At 36.1% G+C, this 21,191-nt stretch overlaps 1 long non-coding RNA gene across 2 annotated transcripts in view; it reads right to left on the reverse strand.

Moving 5' to 3' along the window:
- Positions 1 to 21,191, reverse strand: part of LOC147584693 (uncharacterized) — a 541,543-nt gene that overhangs the window by 170,538 nt on the left and 349,814 nt on the right. For both annotated transcript variants that reach the window (XR_015252582.1, XR_015252581.1), the window contains one exon: positions 5,418 to 5,465. This is a non-coding gene — a long non-coding RNA (uncharacterized LOC147584693). The remainder of the gene's footprint in view (positions 1 to 5,417; positions 5,466 to 21,191) is intronic.

Here is a 21,191-nt window from a genome sequence, read left to right on the forward strand (position 1 = left end):
ATAAGCACTAAATTTTAGTAATTTGCTGCAGCAGCAATAGGAAACTCATGCTTCCCTATGTCATTAAATTTCTGCTAATGTAGCTTCCATGCTAGTTGTTAGCTTATCTTTAAATTATCTTATCTTAAAACACACTCTAATTGGAGCATCCATGTAGACCTTAGATCAGAAATGCAGCAAAGGAGTGATGGCCAAGGATTACAAAATACTGCACAACCATTATTACCTTCATCTCACAAGTTCAGGTTGTATTTATTTTTCTTAAAAAAAACCTTTTAAAAGACAGTTATGAAATAATTCTTCTTACTAAGAAAACCTGTTGATTTGGTAACTTAAAATTCCATGAATGCAATATTTTAAGAAAAAAAGTCAAATGATATGGTAAATTATTGCTATTTGTGGAATGTTTCACACCTATAATTTTATCTGAAGGCTATAAATTTTTCTTGTTGCCCATGAAGCATGCATAAAGCATAGAATTGGCATTTTGAAGAATACCAAGGTAGAAAATATACCTTGGCAGACACTGTGGAACATTTAATACAAATAACCAAAGGTCTAAAAGGCTGCAAACTAAAGTAACATTTTACCATAACCAATAACTTCAGAGTGTCCAGTAAACCCAAAGCTATATACTCTTGAAATTCCACAATTTGTCGACTTAGAAAGTTTATAGTTTAGATATCCCCATATTTCTTCCAATTCTGTCATGTAGTAACTGAGTAGCTTTGAGTAAATACTTAATTCCTCTTCTTTAAATACTAACACCTTTAAACTTCATAAAATGAATAATTTAACTCTTTATTTTTATATTTTAACATCGTCAAACTTCTATTTATGTGAAAGTTTTACTTACGTTGTTTAGTTTACCCATGTAATATGTTCAACACTATGCTAACACAGAATGAGCTCTTTATATCTTAACTACTATTACCATATCCCCAGAAGGTTGTGTCAATTAGCATTTGCTGCATAACAAATCATTACAAAATATATTGGCTTAAAATAATTTCTGCTTATTTAGCATAGGATTCCGTAGGCCTTCTGGGTGATTGTTTTATCTGGATCAGTTCAGCTAATTTTGCTGAGCTAGTGACTATTGTCAGCAGGAAGCTTGATGAGGCTGGAGGAACTAGGATTGCTTCAATCTCATGCCTGACATGCTGTGGGCTCAAGCAATGGGGATGATTGAACCAGTGGTTCATCATTCAGCAAGATATCCTGGGTTTTATCATATTATGGTCAATCACAAAGTTCCTAAGGATAGCAAGAGGGTCAGCATCGTTGTATGTGAGGTTTTCAAACTTCTGCTGGGATCATGCTTGCTAATGTGCCATTGGCCAAATCAATGCCGGCCTGAAGTGAGTACAGCTGAGTACTACCAAAGGTCATGGATGGGGAGCTATAATTTTTGGTCATTTTTCCAATCAACCACAAGTGTGAGACTCACACATATTGCATTACTCAACATCTTCCTTGATATGTCTCATTTGCATCCTGACTTAATATGTAATATCTAAAGCTCACCTTGCTAATTTTCTAGGGTTTTACGATATCAAATGATTTTCCTCTGACTTATTCATGCTAGACTACCGGAGGACATCCCTGACTGTTCCTTTTCCTTTCTATAATATCCGGTCAATAGCCAATTTCTTTGGATTTTTATCTTTTTCAATTTTTTTAAATCATTACATTCTGTCTCTACCCCCACAACTACCACCCAAATTCATGCCACCATCATCTCTTGCCTAGAGATGTAACTTGCCAATTGCAATAGTTCTTGAAATAGACCTGCATCCTTTCTCCTATTCAATCTGTCTCTAATAGTATAGATATATAGTCTATAAAATACATGTCTAATTATGTCACGTCACTGCTAAAAAACTTTCACTGATATATACTGGAAATTTGAAAAATGTGGAACTTGTATGGAGAAAATAGAAACAAGAAGACTAATATTTCAAGAAGGTAGATAGTGATAAAACTTGGGGAGAGAGAGAGTGTGTGTGTGTGTGTGTGTGTGTGTGTGTGTGTGTGTAGAGGTTATTTTTGAATGATGAGACATGAGTGTGTTTATAAGTAAAAATGCTTGGAAATGAAGGGAAGGAAGAACCAAGGGAACAAAGTCCAGGAGGAGTCAGAAGAGATGGAATCCAGAACATCGGTGGGAGTCTGAGGTCAGATGACATAGGCTGATCCATGTGTTTGGATTTTATTCAGTAGGCAATTAATACACAATGTCTGGCATATAGTATGTAATTAAACAATTGTGAATAAATGAATAAATCAATAACAAAGATTTTGATGAGGAAAATTATATAATGCCACTTGTTTTCCAAAAAGTAAATCTGGCAAAGGAGAATCAAGTAAGATGATCTTGAAAAAGTGAGGGATTTGAGTTGAAGAAACTATTTGGGCAGTAAGTACATTATTTTGTATGAACAATAACAAGGGCCTAGACTAGGACTGAATAAAGGGAGAACAATGACAGTATCCAGGAGACACATCATAGGGAGAAGGAGACCTAGCAAGAGTTTTGTGGTCACCTGATGAAAAACAAAAATAGAAGGGTGTGAACTGCATTTAGACAGATTACCAAGTTTCCAGACAAAGAGACTGACTATTGTTGAAGGAAAAAAGGAAGAAACACATTTGAGGGTTGTTGAGAAGATGATCAAGTCCATTTTAGACCTACTGGGTTTAGAACCAGAGCGAGGCTTCATGTCCTTAGAAAAAAGCTGGGATAAAGTTTCTTGCTTCCATGTTTTTCATTCCATTTTTTTCAGCCTGGGATGCCTTTGCTCTACTCCAACTGTTTAATTCTTATTCAACCATTAGGACATCTTTTAGTTCCTTGGCCCTGAACTCCTAGGATTTTTACCACTTTTCCGATCTTCTTTGACAATACTTTGTTTGACAACTCTTTTTTTTAACCAGTTACTTCACAAGGTCTTACATTATAGTGAGTTTACATGTCTGCATCTCTCACCAGACTGGAAACTACTTGGGATGAGTGGTGGAAACTAAGAAATTATCTCTTATTACTGGGCATCATTTAAAATTTTTGTTTATGCTTTACTCATAAATAACATAATAGGTATGCTTTTTATAGGGCACAAGAGAACGAAATATGCAGGCAAATTAAATGTGTACAGAAAAAGATTGTGAAGAAGTTAGTATAATACATTTGATAGTGAAAGTGCATTGAATCATTATTATTTATTTCGATGATAAATTAAGAAAAGCACTAAGCAAAAGTCATAAAACTTGAGATTGAATCCTGTTCCCTTGCTGTTTGGCTCTACTGAAGAAAGCTGATAAAACTCGTTGGCCTCAATTTTTCTTATCTACAAAATGACATTGAATGGTCTCTAAAATCTTCAAGAATTTTTCACTTGCTACCATTTTTGGTTTTGACTAAGTATATAGGTAAAACAAATAAAATACCCTGATCTAAAGGAATCAGAAGGTATGTACTAGAGTCAGAATGCACTACAGTGAAATAACAACATTTTCCAGGTCCCACTGCAAACTTCTGGATCCTATAAATCTTCACCCAGAGGGACACAGTTGCAAGTGATACCATCTGAATGTTCCTGACATTTAGGGATTCCAATTACCCACTCTCTGTTCCAAGCCTCACTTACATAACTGTGGAACATTTCTGCACATAGTCTGAAGAAAGATAGTATATGTGTAAGGGCACACCAAACTTGACCATCAAATTTTGAATTTGTATGTGTAATAATGGAACTCCCCATTATGACATGATGAAGACTTGGTTCTCCCTGCTCCGCTGCACTAAATATAACTATAAACTCTGGAAACAAACCAACAGACAATCAAAGAACTTTAAAAATTAGAAGAGGAAGTTGAATTGGTGAGATCCCAGGGCTAGAGAGCAGCACAATAGCAGGACATCGTGTAAGCCCACAGCCACCAGAAGAAGGTAGGCCTAGTGTTTCTTGGTTTCCAAACTAGCAACAAAGGGTATCCCAGATAAATTCATTCTTACCGGAGATCCAATGAGAGGGCCTCTGACAACACCAGGTGCATCCAGTAGAACCAGCAAGAGAGATCAACTGGAAGTGCTACTGTTAATAAGCAGCTAAAGAAGGTATTCCCTTTTGCCACTGGTCCTATGACTCTGATCTCCCCCCCAGAAAAACCATGCTTCCAGGAGATATGGCAAGGTGGTTAGCACCACAACAAGTACCCAGACCAGGAGTTTCTCATCTCTTTAGCCAGGCTTGAGATTCTCCTCTCCCATCTGAAGACTCTGTGCAGCTGGAGGGCACCAACATAGGGGATCACGCCCCAACAAACACTCTCCCTGGAAAACCCTCTCTGTCCTTCATACGCAGCGGGTAACACACCACTACAAGCTCTCAGCTCAGGAAGCACTGTTTTGTCTCATGGGCCCAAGAATCCTTTCACCAGTCTAGCAGGAAAAGGCAGTCTGGCTGGTAAGCTCCTTCAGATTTCTCAAGTGGCATCACTGGGGACCAGTAAAGCCCCAGTGACATGAAATAAACCAAACGGACCAACATAGCACCACATAGTTTCTGAAAACTAGACTTTAATTGAATCATTATCACTTCTCAGTCTTTTGGCTAAGATTACGTGTAACTGAATTGTTAAAGAAGACTAGGGCTTGCATGCCAACCCTAAACAGGGTGTCTTTCTGTTAAAATAAAATAATTTAAATAAAAGAATTTAAACAGAGTCTTCATATACAGTAGCCAAAATGTTCAAAATAACAATAAAAAATCATCATCATATCTAGAACCAGGGAGAACTGCAACCTGAATGCAAAAAGATAATCAACTAATGCTAACAGTGAAATTAATAAAATGTTGGAATTATCTCACAAGGATTTTAAAGTAACCATCATAAAAATGTGTTAACAAATAATTATGATATATCTTGAAATGAGAAACAGAAAACCTTAGAAAAGAAACAGAAGTTAGAATTAAAAAACAAATGGAAACTATAGAATTGAAAAATACAATAAGGTTTAAAAACTCAATGGATGGGCTCAATAGTAAAGTGGAGATGATGGCAGATAGATCTGAGTTTGAGGGCAGAACAACAGGACTCAGCCAATCTGAACAACAGAGAATATAGGCTAAACAACAACAACAACAACAAAAATGAGCACATCTTCAGGGATTTGTGAGACAATAACACAAGATCCAACATTCTTATCCTTGGAGTCCCATTGAGCAGCAAAAGATATAAGAGTTGAAAAAGTAAAGAAATAAAGTCTGAAAATATCTCAAATTTGGCAAAAGAAACAAACCTACAGATTCATGAAGTTGAGGAAATCCACATCAAGACACATCATAATTAAACTTCTGAAACTAAAGCAAAGAAAATATCTTAAAATGAGTCAAAAAAAAAAAATGACAGCTTACCTGAGTCTATGGTGGCCATTAGGAAGTGACACAATATTTGTTTAAATGCTGTAATAGAAGAACAGTCAATCATGAGTTTGAGTTTTATCCCTAGTGAAACTATCCTCGGGAACTAAGGGGTAATAAAAACATTCTCAGATGAAGAAAAACTAAAAGGTTTTTCACTATCAGACTTTACCTTAATGATTAATGACAGAGGCTGATGCTGTGATACCAGTACCGTTTGTATCACTACAGTTTTGTATCAGGTTTTATACAGCAACTTGCCATAAAGAATTTCAATTCCATGGGAAGGAGGTCTATTTAGATAATTTCAGTAAAAGAGAGTGAAGCAAAATGATAGAACCATTCATAGGGTGCTATGGAGCACACAAAGTGGGTGCATTAGGCCCAAGCATTGGTGCTTGGAGGAGATGATGTCCAAGTGAATCTTGAACCAAATGAAGAAAGTAGCTTGAGAGAAAATTTTGGAGAAAAAAAAGAACTAGAAAGTGGGGAGCTAGCCATAAGTAGGTATTTCTTAAACAGAGAACAAAAGCTTTTGCTTAGGACAGAGCACAGGATAATACTGAGCAGGTGTTAGGGAAGTGGCATGTAATGCTTTAGAAAAGGAATTTTTAAAACAGAAAAGATGTAAAAGAAGGATTTCATTGTGGATTATTCATGAAATAACCAGAGTCTGGACAAATCACTTAATGGAAATGCAGATGGTAGGGACTTACTGGTTTCAATGGAAAAAGAATTCATTTGCTTTGTCAAGCTATTGTACTTAGCAGCAAAAGAAAGAAAAACATCAAAAACTACCCTTCAGGGACCTTGCAATTTTCTGCAATGGGAAAGTTCCTAATTTCTTCCTAAAATAGCCCTATGGCCCCTCTTTTCTTTTTAACATTCAAATGACAAAATTTTAAACTTAAGAAAAAATAAATTCAATGGGTAGTTTGTGATAAAGTTGTCTTCTGTTTGTGTGAATGGAAAATTTGTATTCCCTTTCCCTTTCCTTTATTTGAAAACAACAACAACAATAACAACAACAACAACAACGTTAATGTTGTAGAGCAAAACTTTTTGCAACTTAGCTACCAGAGGAATTTTATCCTTTACACTAAAATTACAACGGGTTATAAAATTATTTTTTATGCAGAAACATTTGTTTGCCATCAAAATGAATATGTATCTGTGATATGTACAATAAAATATAATGAAAATATAATGGTTTATGGAATTGCTGGCATATAATTTGTGGTTCTTGAACAACACATACAACAAAACGTCTTCCCAAGTAGGCCCACAATTTTGTTGAGATCACAATTTTCCTTGCTACACTGGGAGAAAAAAACATCTTTCAGTTTTTCTGAAATGTTCTCATCTCCATCCCTTCTCCATTCCTATTGCTAAAAATCATAATCCATTCCCTCTCTCTGTCTATCATCTAACCAGCTGGTCACCGAATTTTTATCACCTTTATCTCCTAAATCTACTCCTTAATCTCAGTTCATTGCCCTAGTTGAACAATCATCATTTCTTATGTTACTATCATAGTAAATTCCCAGCTCACCCATGGAGCTCTAGTTTCATCGCTTCAAATTATCCTTCACAGAACTAAAAAAGTAAGTGGTCTTTCTAAAAAAATGCATCTCATCACATGTTCCCTCTGTTTAAAAGTCTATAGGGGCATTCCCACCAACAGTGCCCTTTGTGGCAACATGGATGGAACTGGAGAGTGTGATGCTAAGTGAAATAAGCCATACAGAGAAAGACAGATACCATATGGTTTCACTCTTATGTGGATCCTGAGAAACTTAACAGAAACCCATGGGGGAGGGGAAGGAAAAAAAAAAAAGAGGTTAAAGTGGAAGAGAGCCAAAGCATAAGAGACTCTTAAAAACTGAGAACAAACTGAGGGTTGATGGGGGGTGGGAGGGAGGGGAGGGTGGGTGATGGGTATTGAGGAGGGCACCTTTTGGGATGAGCAATGGGTGTTGTATGGAAACCAATTTGACAATAAACTTCATATATTGAAAAAAAATTTTTTTAAAAAGTCTATAGGGGCTCACAATTGCTTTTAGACTAAAATCAAAACCCCAAGGCATGGTCCCAGTGTTTTTGCACGATGATTCCTGATAGTCTTTTTAAGGTTTTTGAGACATTTGGGATTTGTACAAAAACAAGAACTAAAATACATATCTTCTGATACCTTCTCTGCACATAAATTTCTTTTGATAATTTCAAAAATATTAATCCATAATACCTTTTATACCATGACTGAACTCTATCTTTTAGCAAATTCTAAAATGAAATTTAGGTCAAATAAAGATGAGTGTATACAATCAACTCTATTCACAAATCGTCTGACATTCCATAAGTGAGAAACAAAAAGTTTACTTTAGTTTTTCCCCCAAAATGTATTTGCTTTATGGAAGTTTGACCATATATATTCATTGGAACACAGACCTAACTGCAGCACCACAGACTCAGTGATAATACAAATAGTGTTTTCATAAAGGACAAGTAAATGCGCTCTCAGTAACAACCTGGTCTAGATTAGGAAGGCTGTGGCAGAAATGAGAAGGAACCAGAGACAGTTTAGATGAGTTTGGAATGATTTTACTGAGAATATAATCTATTTGTTCATTTTTTCCTGTGAGCAGAATCTTCCATTACAGGAAGAAAAATACAAAAAGAAATTAAGGCTCTTGGAACCTCTGCTATCTGTAAACCTTTAAGATTGTGTTTACCCAATTGGATTACAATGAAACATAAACATGAGGATCTGGCCATGACATTGGGCAGATATAGTAATCAGCTGGGTTCCAACTGCTGGGAAATCTCTACCAGAAACTTCTCAAGTTCACTCACAAGATGATAATTCACTCCGTAGGGCAATCGACACTTCTAAATAAAAAATCAAGAGGAGATGAATTGTATTTCAAGGTTAACTCAGCACAGTTCTCAAAGATTTAAAACAGAAACATGATCTATGTTTGGAGTCTAAGGTCTACATCCGCCTCATTATTTTTAGTGTTCCCTTAATTTTATTTACATTTAAACACTTCTTTAAATCACACACTAATATGTGCACAAATTTCGTTTAGTTTTTCCATGATGCCCCGCACAGGGTCAGACACAAAGGAAGTGTTTGATGAATAAATATTGATGGAGGGATATTAGTTAGGGTTTGTGCATTTTGCTGTTTCATAAGCATAATAAAATGATTATAGTTCCCAAAGACCTTTCAAATAATCTATCCCTTTTAAACTTTGTAACAATGAAGTAGATATTATTACATGAATCTTTCATTTTTTTATTTTTTAAACATCTTTTTAAAATTTTCTTTTTAATGCTTATTTATTTTTGAGAGAGAAAGGCATAGAGTGTGAGGCGGGGAGGGGCAGAGAGAGAGGGAGACACAGAATCTGAAGCAGGCTCCAGGCTCTGAGCTGACAGCACAGAGCACGATGCAGGGCTTTGAACTCATGTATGGTGAGATCATGACCTGAGCCAAAGTCAGATGCTTAACCAACTGAGCCACCCAGACACCCCTAAATGAATCTTTTAAAAGGTGTAATGATGTCTGCCTCAGGGGACACTTAGAAAACAGAGGAGTCACTATCATTGCAGAGTAAAGGCTCTGCCTCTCTGCACTGTCAGAAGGGAATATGGGGTTTATATTTTAAAGAGAGTAGATTGACTGCCCATCTAGAGTCTCAGTCATTAGGAGAGGAGATGCTGGAGAAAAACACCTTAGTCTTTCTATAACTAGTCTTAGTCTCTACTACAACTGCCACCCAAATCACTTTTACCTAATTTTTGAAGTTCTGTATTAGCTGCCTGACCAGTCTCCCTTTACTAACTGCTCCCTTCAAACCAACGTTTCCTACAATGCTTCTAAGAGTGACCTTTTAAAAATGCATATCTGAGGGGTGCCTGGGTGGCTCACTCAATTAAGTATCTAACTTCGGCTCAGGTCATGATCTTGTGGTTCAAGTGTTCAAGCCCTGTGTCATGCTCTGTCCTGACAGCTAGGAGCCTGGAGCCTGCTTGGGATTCTCTCTCCCTCTCTGTCCCTCCACCACTCATGCTCTGTTTCTGTTTCTCAAAAATAAATAAACTTTAAAAAAAATTAAAAATGCACATCTGATTTTGTCATCTCTCTGTTTTTTGGAAGTAAACGCTTCCCACTGCTTTTAGAATAAAGATCACAGTCCTTCTAATCACATTAATGACCAATTTTGATACAAACATGTTAATGACTAATTATGAGGCAAAGTGATACAAAAGAAGGGGACAATAATACTAGAAAACAATAACGTGGAAGATGCAAGGGGTGAATGGACTTATTTCTAAGATCTTTGTATTGTTTGGAAAGAGAGATATTGCCAAATATGTATGTTAAAAATATAGAGATGTGATTTTTTTCATATACTATAGTACAGCATTCTTAGATTTTATATTGAAAGCTATTATCTCAATTGACCTTAAGTTTGATGATACAATAATTTGTCTCTCTCCCACATGGCTAGCAACCTTCAGGACCACTTAGATGGCAGGTAAACTAGTGGACTCAAGGGCCTCCTCTGCAAGTGCCATACGTGTTCTCCAGTCAACCTCACATAATTTTAACTGATAAAAAGTCATATGTGGGGAAAGTAGCCCCAAGCAGAAAGTCAACAGTTAGTGATGCATACAAAAAAAAAAAAAATAATTATAATAATGATTCTTGGCCTTAAAACAGAAGTTTTACAGGGGGGTTTATTTGCAACCTTAATGTTTGTAAAGTTTGGAATTTGCAAAGAATGGGTCTTGTGTAAATGCTAACAAACTGTTTTATGTAACTGTAAGAAGTTCTGTGTCTAACCAATTCATTAACTCCCAATCATACAGAAATGTACTAAAGCAATAATTTTGTGAATCACTGTTTCAACATGGTTATATTTATTTAAAAAAATATTGTTGGGGCGCCTGGGTGGCTCAGTCAGTTGGGTGTCCGACTTCAGCTCAGGTCATGATCTCGCAGTTTGTGAGTTCAAGCCCTGTGTCAGGGTCTGTGCTGACAACTCAGAGCTTAGAGCCTGCTTCAGATTCTGTATCTCCCTCGCTCTCTGCCCGTCCCCCGCTCACACTGTCTCTCTCTCTCTCTCTCTCAAAAATAAACATTAAAGAAATTGAAAAAAATTGTTATTATATTTAAATCATTTAGAATAAAGTAGATTAAAACTAGTTGACCAATCCTGCACTTTCCAACCAGTGATTTTGATATTGTGTACACAGTCTAATGTCATAACTTGGAATTTAACCCAAAGAAAATATTTGAGACAACTTAAGTTAATTTATAGAACTCTTTTTTTAAAGTTTATTTATTCTGAGAGAGAAAGGGAGGAAGAGATAGAAAGAGAGAGAAGACAGCATGCATGTGGGGGAGGGGCAGAGCGAGAGGGAGAGAGAGAATCCCAAGCAGGCTCCATGCTGTCAGTGCAGAGCCCCATGTGGGGCTCAAACCCACAAACCATGAGATAAGAACCTGAGCCCCAATCAAGAGTCAGAGGCTTAACCAAATGAGCCACCCAGGAACCCCAAGTTAATTTATAGAACTCTTGGTTGCATTGTGAATCATTTTTGAACTTCGGCTTTTAAATTATTTTTAAACACAACACAACAGTAAAATAAAGTTAACTTCAAAAAAACAAAGAGATCCTAGTCCTTGACTTGAAAACACCCTGCATGTTTAACCCCGCCCCCTGCTCAGCCATTACTAGGATCCCTCTCCTCCAAGCTTTCCACACTCAGCCATAGTAGAGCTTGTTAAGCTCCCTGACTGGCTAGTTCTCTACTGTCTTGGGCTCTCACACCCTCCAGCCTCCATGTCTGCCTAGATCTGATGCTCTGACTCTACCAGTCTGGCTAGGATTTCCTCCTGCAGGTCTCTGCTCTAGGTTACTTCCTCCAGAAGTCTTTCCTTTTTTTCCAGTTTGGGTTAGGTCTTCCAGATTACATGGAGGTGTCCTCTCTGCACACGTATATGTGTTTATGTCATGCTTTTCATCTCCACTCCCCAGCCTCATTCCTTCTCTAGCTCATCACCAAATCCCCAGTACTAATTCATGCATGGCACTGAGTAGATGATTTACAAACATTTGTTAAATAAATCTCCTTCCACTATAAGTTTTCCCCTCTACCGAGCAGTTTTCTTCAACCTTTCCTTTTGCCTTAGAAGTTTCCGTATTCTGGACCCTTTTCCTACTGGCCTATTTCTCCTTCTGCCAAGCTTCAATTGTTTATTTGGAGCTCACTTTAAGTGTCACTGTTTAAGAAGACTATTCATGATTTTTTATTTGATTTTTAAGAAAAATAGCTGACACATTCATTATATTTTGAAAGCTCTCACAGCATGCCAATATGTCATTAACATTTACATCTGATTGTGATATATAATAATGGTGAAAATTATCTGAAATTAAAACATATTTGGAACATTACTTAATTTTTTTCACGAGTGCCTTCTGAAATTCAGTTAATATGATGCACTTCCACCCAGTGGCCTGACAACATTCAGAAAAGCATAATAGTGTCATTTATAAAATTTGGTCCCAACCTCATCAAATAAATGATAAATTGCTCTTCATAAGACATTATGTATAAACCATGGCATTAGAAAATTCCTGTCACTCTTGCCAGCAGAGAGCTGTAGTACAAACAGGCCAATAATAAGATCTCACTAATTTGTAGCAATTCCCTGAATATTATTATTGCTAATATATTGTTAAATAAGGTTCACATGCATGTAAGATTCTCAGTTTCTTTGAATCACATTGTCTATTAATAGTGTATTCATTCTGGCATTATAAATGAGGTCATCTTTTTCACAAAATCAATCTAGATAAATATTTTATATTTTGCAACAGTCACCTTTATTAATCAAAGATAATGTAAGAAATTTAATGGAAGCATTTGGGAAGCTTAAATGCTTATAGTGCAGAGAAGATATATTATGAAGATAGTAGCAAAATTAATAGCAGTAAGAATCTGTGCATTGTGAACAGTGGAACAGATGGAAAATGATTTGATATTTTAAAAATGAACTTAATCCAGATTGAAGCAATTATACTTGCACATTGTAGACAATACCAAAAAGTCTAAAAAGGAATTAAAACCTCTAATAATATCACCATGTAGAGGTAACTGAATAGAACACCAAGATTTTGCTCCATTCTATTATTTTCATACATATATTACATATATATGTATATAGTTTCAGAATTGTAATCATACATGATCACACTTTTAAAACTTCTTTTTCTAGTTTAGTATTATTGCCTAGGCATATTTTTTAAATCTTTTTGAAAAACACAGAGATAGCATACTTTTTCTTTGAAAACAAATATGATTTTAATGCTATCATAACTCCATTTATGATTGATTTATTCTTTAATCGTTGGATATTCAAGAAATTTCTCATATTCTAACATTATGAATAATACACAAAATTGCTTAAAAACATTTGTGTATATGTTGAATTGCCCTATTAGCATAGATTCCTAGAAATGTAGTTACGGGATCACAATTTATGTGTATTTTTAATACTTTTGAGATTACTGCCAATTGCTTTCCCTAGTGGTATACAGTATATGGTTTAATCATTTGTTTATGAGAATGCCATTTTTCAACTTATGCCCATCAATACTGGGTACTATTTCAAAACATTATGCCAACTTTATAGTCTGAAAAGGTAAATCAAGGGACAAAATTTTTATTAGTGTTAAATTCTTCACTGTATATACTTAAATGTCAGTGAAACAAACTTAAAGAGAAACAGAAGGCTGCATTAAATGGTAATAAGACTCTGTGGTTCCCTTTCTGGAAACTGGCTTTTTACTTATAATTTTTTATTTTTAGTTTTTGAGAGAGAGAGGAAGTGTGCACTCGTATACATGAGCAACTGGGGGAGAGACAGAGAGAGAGGGAAAGAGAGAAACTTAAGCAGGCTCCATGGTCCGCACAGAGCCCAATGTGGGAGTTGATCGCATGACCCTGGGTTCATGACCTGAGCCAAAATCAAGAGTCAGATGCTTAACCCACTGAGCCACCCAGGTACCCCAAGGGACTGGCCTCTTTTTTTAAAGTTAATTTTTGAGAGAGCAAGAGAGAGTGAGAGAGAGAGAGAGCACATGAGTGGGGGAGGGACAGAGAGAGATAGATACAGAATCTGAAGCAGGCTCCAGGCTCTGAGCTGTCAGCACAGAGCCCGATGCGGGGCTCCAACTCACGAACTGTGAGATCATGATCTGAGCCAAAGTTGAATGCTTAACCGACTGAGCCATCCAGGTGCCCAAGGAGATCGGCTTTTTAACTTGACCTGGGGATGGTATGAATTATAACCCAAAATCCCTTTAAAATGACAAAAAGAGAAGAAAAGAAGAAAAGACAAAGGTTGGATGAAGGAAGAAGGACAAGGGAGGAGTGGAGGGAGGGAAGAAGAAAGGGAGTTTTCTCAAATATTTCATGTAATTTTGTGTATTTGTCTGAGCCCAAACTTCAGTTTTGGATCATGTATGAGATTTGAGGAGTGGGGAGAGAGATACTAGCAGAAGATGCTCTAAAATCTTGGATGGAAAATAAAAAAAAAAAAACAGTGGAATGTATGAGATTTACACATATTTGGAAAGTTTAACTGAGAATAATGACTGCATCATTTCTTCACACATACAATTTCCTTTAAAAAATATCTTCTAGGAAAATCACTCTGTGTGAGCCAAGTTAAGAGCTACCCTACTCACATACACACACACTCTCTCTTCCTGGTACAGTTGTGTGAACTCAAATGTATCAAGAATGTCAGCTATCAAAAAAAAAATCTTTTTAACACTCCCCTTTTCCCATTCTAAGACCTGGCTACTAGATTGCCTTGTTACTGGAATAAAACAGGAAATATGAAATTTTGAATGTGTAGGTGCTGACAAGAGGTAGAAGCAAGTGAAGACATTTGCAACCACCCTATTTAGTCCTCTGCCTGTTTGATGACAGGATCAATCGTTTTCCTCTCCAAATCAATCATTAAGCTAAAAATTTCAGTCTTTGTTCTGGTTATTCTAATAATGGCAAATAATGAAGCATTGTCATTAGCAAGCATTTTTACCCAAATAGAGTGTGACTAAATATTATCCCTTACTTTAGAGGTTTTGGTATGGAATAGAAAAATCAATGTTGATGTTTCAGTATATATGTGGCTAAATAATGAAGAAAAATCAAACATTTCCATGATGAAAAAGCCAAGGTAGGTACCTGCATAGTCCCTAGCTAGAGTTCAAACAGTCTGTCCTGGGAAGTAATGTTTAATTCCAGTTGGTCAAGATAGAGATCAAGAGCCATCCAGAAGATGTCGAAGGGCTCCCTTAATGTGCTCAGGTGAGGAGAGTGGCATTTGGGAGTTGCCTCAAGGAGAAGACACAGTTTAAACATCAGTCCTGCAGACTAAATTTCTCATATACCAAAATTTGCACCTTTGAAAGCACAACCTCATCTACCATACTTTAAGCCTTTAAAGGCTTAAAGCCTTTAAGCCTTCCTTGAATTTTCCGAAGAATTTTTTGAGAGATCTTATAACTATGTAATAAAATGACAAGGTAATAAAGGAAAAAATACAGAGGTGGGTGGGGCTGGTGGGGTTGTAAGAAGTTCTGTATAATGAAACTCAGAAACAGTTGTCAAGCTTGTTCTCAATGTAATTTGTATTTGTATTGAGTCTGAGACATTATTCCCACAAGGGGAACGGTTTACCAATTCATCAGTTCTTTTCTCTGTAATTGAAGGCCTCTCAATTATACTCCTATAAGGTACAGAATCTGAGGCAAGGAGTGCTTAATATACAACCCCAGATCAGTATAAAAGAAGCAAGCTGTCTTCAAACCTCTGGTATCAGGCACAATTAGAATTGTGAATTTTAAGGAATAAGATGAATGGTCTTCTGCTTATATTTTGAAAAATGACTTAGTTATTTAATTTTTATCCTTAAGATTGCAGACATCTTATGAGATCTAAATACCCATGAAATCATCACAGCCCCTAGTATTATACACTATTGTGCTTATACTATAGAAAATAGAACTGAGAGATAATGGATTAAATGAATTGACAGGGCAAATTAATGGCCAATATTTCTCAAGCATTTACTATGTGCCATGCACAGGGCTATTTGAAATTTATTAACTCTTTAATACTCAGAACAGCTCTGTAAAATATGCATTATTTTCTTTCATATTATAGATGAAGCAAGTGGGGCTTAGTTCAATCATTCAGTTATGATGGCTTATAACTAGTAAATAGCCAAATTCTCTGATTTGAATTACTGTTTTCTCAGGAAACATTTCTATGGCTATGGTGTTTAATTTTTTTTTAATTTAGCTCAGGGATTGTGAATGTTAGAGATAATATCTATCTTTGCAGTTATTTTATTGTATTTTTGTTTCAATGTTCTGTATTTTTGGCTTACTGCAAGAATTCGTAATGGCTTTCACAATGGGCCTTTGGAGAGTTCCAATAACTGAACACAGAGAGAACTCCAGTATTTTCCCATTGCAGAAAAAAAAATCTTGAAACTTTATTCCTTATTGATGTCAAAACATCTGCCACATTGCTCTTTTGTTGTTTTACTACAGTTTATGAGGACTCAGCTTGAAAAATGAACCTATGAAAAAAGGCATTGAGTTATGGCATGTTTTTTTCATTCAAGATCTAATTTGATCAATTTATAATCAACAGCATCTTACATAACATGTAACATTTCATAGAAGGCAAATAAATAGTTATGGAACTAACTGATCAAAGAATGAATAAACTCTACTAAGTGACTTTATGCGTATATCACTTATCATATACTTAGCATATCACTGTTGGCTATTATTATTATTATTATTATTATTAGCGAATGTAATAACAACTTATGTCTTGGAATGTTTTCAGCCTAATTGGGAAGATGGATTAAGTCCAGAAACACACATAGGTATCCAAACATTTTCTAAACAATCAGGGAAATAAAATATACTTTGAACGGCCATTTTCTCCACTAAATTATAAAACATTCCCAAAACACTATTATGTTTTCTTATGGTCTGTTGGATAAAAAAAAAAAAACAATAATAATATCCTAAAGGTGCAGGATCCATTTTATACATCTACACAATCACTGACATGAAATATAAAGCCTTGACATGGTCAGTTAAGTTGATCTTGAGCTTTATTAACAGTGTTTCTCAGTTTGCATGATGCCCACTGGCCATTTGCTTCAGAATAATCTGAGGCATTTGAAGAAGTATGGTTTGGGGGAAAGGATTATTTTTATGTTGTTGTTTTTTTTAATCTATCTATCTATCTGTATGTTTATTTATTTATTTATTTATTTATTTATTTATTTATTTATTTTGAGAGAGAGAGACAAAGAGCATGAGTGGGAGAGGGACAGAGAGAGAGGGAGAGAAAGAATCCCAAACAGTCTCCATGCTGTTAGGGCAGAGCCTGACATAGGGTTCGAACTCACAAACCATGAGATCATGACCTGAGCCAAAGTCCAGAGTCAGAAGCTTAACCCACTGAGCCACCAGGTGCCCCATGGGGGGAAGGGTTCTTAAATTAACTTACAGTTTTAAATGATTTAAGATTTAAGTTAAATTATTCATAAGTAATGTAAGTTTTCCTACGTGTTCCTTATTTTACAGGAAATATTAGAATTGTTTAGCATCTCAAGTTTTAGCCATCAATGTCAAAACTGCTACAATGTAAATACAGGGAAAAACATATTTATGGACCATAGATAGGGTATCATTCAAATTTTGGTGTTTAAATTTTGGAAACAATTCTCTTGGGCAAAGGGGTCCATGGCCACTTGTTTCAAATAACCTGGGATGTTTTGAGCAATCGGCATCTCTGAGGGTGGGGCCCAGTAACTCCTGCTAGTGATTTTTACTCACACTGAAATCAGAAAAAAAAAAAAAGCTTCTTTCTTGGCTCTTGAGTTCATAGCTGGAAATGGTTAGAGCCATAGCAACAGAGTGGGGAGCCAGTACCTGCTCATATGAGCCCTTCTGGAGGGAGTGATAGTCTGCTAAGATAATGCAGTACTGGACAAAGTCAAAGGACTTAGCGCCCCATCAGCTGTTGGGGAGGAAAAATAATTTTTACTCTACCTTTCTAGGTTCTTGTCTAAGACCACCCTATCCCATCATAATAGATTAACAAGAGAAAATCAAACAATTTTAATTACATGTGCACATGTGTGCATGTGGGAGTCCTACAAAGATAGGAGACTCAAAGGCATTCAGGGAATTGAGGCTTATGTACCAACCTGAGCTAAGGAAAGGGACAGGGGCCTGGAGCTTCAAAGGGGAGGAAGACAATTCACAGGAAGTTAGAAAGAAGAAATGTTTGGTAAATAGATGTCTGCCTTCCTACACAGATAAGTCTCTCAGATAAAAATGTTACCTCTGTTGCAGGCCCTCATTCTAAATTCTTTTAGGCAGATAATGGTTAGGTAAAAAGCTTTTGCTGAGTCCCCTGGGTCTTGATTACCTTTAGCTCAAAATAATCCATATGTGAATATGGCACACTTTGAGGTGTCATATTCTGTTCCCATCTACAGCCCAAACTCCCTTCCACTACACATCCCTGGAGGGCAGGAGTTCAGAATGGGCACGCATATGATGGGGCCATTACAAAACAGAAAGCATAAAATTGATGCCCTGAAAACAGACAATTGTTTTGTTTAATTACTGCCCTGGTTCTGAATTATGAGGACTCAATGTTGCTAGAATGATTAGTAAACAGAAATTTCTAATTAAATTAATTAACACAGGCTTAAACAGAAAACCTTTCTGTGTTTCTATTTTTGTCAATAACAGAGAAACTGAAAATCCTGGCTGAATCAATCGGTATCATTAATGTAAATGTCAATTATTATGATTCAATAGACATATGGATAGGATGACCATCCATCCTGGTTTGTCTGCAATGGCTCTGGTATAAGCCTGACCTGGCAGAATCAGGGAGAGTGCCTCTTTTGCTCTCAAAAGTGTTCTGGTTTGAATTATTTTAAATATTGTTTTAATGTTTATTTACTTTTGAGAGAGAGAGTGGAGACACAGTGTGAGCAGGGAGGGTCAGAGACAGAGGACACACAGAATCTGAAGCAGGCTCCAGGCTCTGAGCTGTCAGCACAGAGCCCGACGCAGGGCTTGAACTCACAGACCATGAGATCGTGACCTGAGCCAAGTCAGACACTTAACCAATTGAGCCACCCAGGTGTACCCTGAATGATAAGTTATGTAGCCATCTAGTCCATAGATACATCTCCAGAGGAGACTGATCAGGGTGTGAAACATCCTTGAATTTGTGTGTATATTTTTATATTTGTGTATACTATATTTATGATTGCATGATCTCTTTGTTTCATGAAAGCTGAATTGTCAGGAAAATGCTTTCCAGTTAAGTGAAGTTTCTGGTACTATGGATTCTGATCTCATGAAATTTCCTTATGCTATATATGTTGGGCTTTTGTTTTGGACATTTTAAACATTCCGATGGCCCATGAATCAGAAGCACTTTATAATTCACACTCCCCAGGAACTAAGCTATAGAGAAGCAGGATCTCTTACCCATAATTGGGAATTAAAGTAGTTTTGATTGTATTTAAAAGTCTTTTGGAAGGAACTAAATTGAAAAGTAGATGGGCCTAAGCACTCCAAAAGCAGAGGATAGAAGACAGATGACAACAAAGGGCAGATGAAAAGACAAGCAAATGATTTTGCTTTATGCCAGGGAAGATATTTGGTACTTCCTATTTAAAAGGCTCTTTGTGACCATTAATTAGCTAATCCTTAGCAGTCTCCTGGTAGAATATATCAGCATTATTATCACTCACTGCAGATACAAAATTTGAAAGACTAAGATTAAGGAGGTTTAGCAGGAATTGAAAGCTAATGAATGGCATAGTAAGAATTAGATCGGAGTCTCTGTTGGGCAATTCTATTTGGAGTCCACCAGGCCCGAGTGTCTGTAGTGTACCCAACATACTGCTCTATGATTACAGAAGGGCACCCTGAGGAATGCACGGGTCTGATAAGAAAAGATCAGCTCAAAGCTACTTTGAAAGCTAAATGGAATGTCTGAGTCCATGAGGCGCTGAAATGCTATCTTTGCCTCAGACCTCCATGGATGAAAGACATGGTTCAGTTTCCCCTGAAAGGAGACACATACTGAGGAAAATCAGCGATTGGCCTTAGGAATAGACTTTACATTATGTCAGCTGACAACAGAGAGTAATAGAGAGGGACTAAGGGAACAAAGCTTTGTAATGTTTTGAGCTGCAACTTTCCAGAATAATCACAGCTACGCTTTGAAACAAATAGCTTACTGGGATCGTCAGAAGAAAAGCTCACTGCAATGTCCTTAAACTCAGATAAAAATCTGAGAAGGAGCTAGTTAACTGGAAAAAGCTCTGAATTAGTGAATCGTTTGCTTTCTATCTCACATCAACCAGTAAATTGCCAGTCAATTCACTGACATACAAGAAACACAATGACAAAATGCCATTAAACAAATTGTAGATTAGAAGACAGGATTTTTCTAAACTTTTCAACTAGTCAATTAGTATTGAGAGTTTCACATTTTTTCCTCTTCTATATTACCTTGAAATGGGGAGTTCTTTAGAAGAAATGACTCTTACACTTACATCAAAACTAGCTGCAGATGTATTACAGGTTTAAATGAAAAAAGAAAAGTACTGGAAGAAAATACATATGAGCCCACATAACTTTGGGATAGATAACATTGTTTGTTTAAGCTTATCACATGAAGTAATAGAAACACGATCAAATCAACAGTGTATACTTGAAACTTACCTAATATTATAGGTCAATTATATCTCATTAAAACCAAGGAAAAAATTAAAAAAAAAAAACAGAATACTTGAGGAAGTAAATGTAGTGTATTTATTAATATCACCAATGGAATAACATCATGACTATACAAAGAGCTCTTAAGATCAGTAAGCTCTTAAAATCCATCCAAAAGGAAGGTTGGTAAATGAAATAAATAAAAAATGAAATACTATTGGCTAGTAAGAAATTTTTAAAATGCTGAAACTCACTATTAATCAAAGAAAATCTTATTAAAAAATAATATGTACATGTAATATGATAACTAGATAAAAGAAGAAAAATAGCATTACCATCTAATATTAACATGCATATGAATAAAAGAATACCTTGAAAATTGAATTGCTATTTAGTATCAGGTGTCTGGGACAGTATAACAATATGTATCAAATGCTTTAAAAATATACATGCCTTTTGGCACAAAGATGCTCTTGAAAGAAATACATCTTGAGGGAAAAATCATCAAACAAGTGTCTAAGCATAAGGATTTTAGTTAAAGCAATGTTCATAACATCCTAAATAATGTGAACAATAGGAAATCGATTGACTAAACTATTACACACTGTAACAAGGAGACCAAGAGTACAGAATCTTATGAACAACATTAGATTAGTAATACAAACAATGTTGAGTTGATTCTCAGGAAGCCATATAAGTTAGCAGAATCTTTAGGGACCTGAAAACCTAGGTGTTCCCTTATCTACACAAACAGAACCACTTGGTGGTTACTGTAAGGTTAAATGCTTTGTGCAAAACTTAAAGCTGCTTTTTGGTGACATTCTTTGTTCCTTTGGCTGTCCTAAGGGCTGAAGGCAAGATGATCCTGCAAATATTCCTGTAAAAGTACTGGTGA

Source organism: Puma concolor, chromosome A1, assembly GCF_028749965.1.
Source record: "Puma concolor isolate L17-30 chromosome A1, mPumCon1.1.hap2, whole genome shotgun sequence".
NCBI classification, from domain to species: Eukaryota; Metazoa; Chordata; class Mammalia; order Carnivora; family Felidae; genus Puma; species Puma concolor.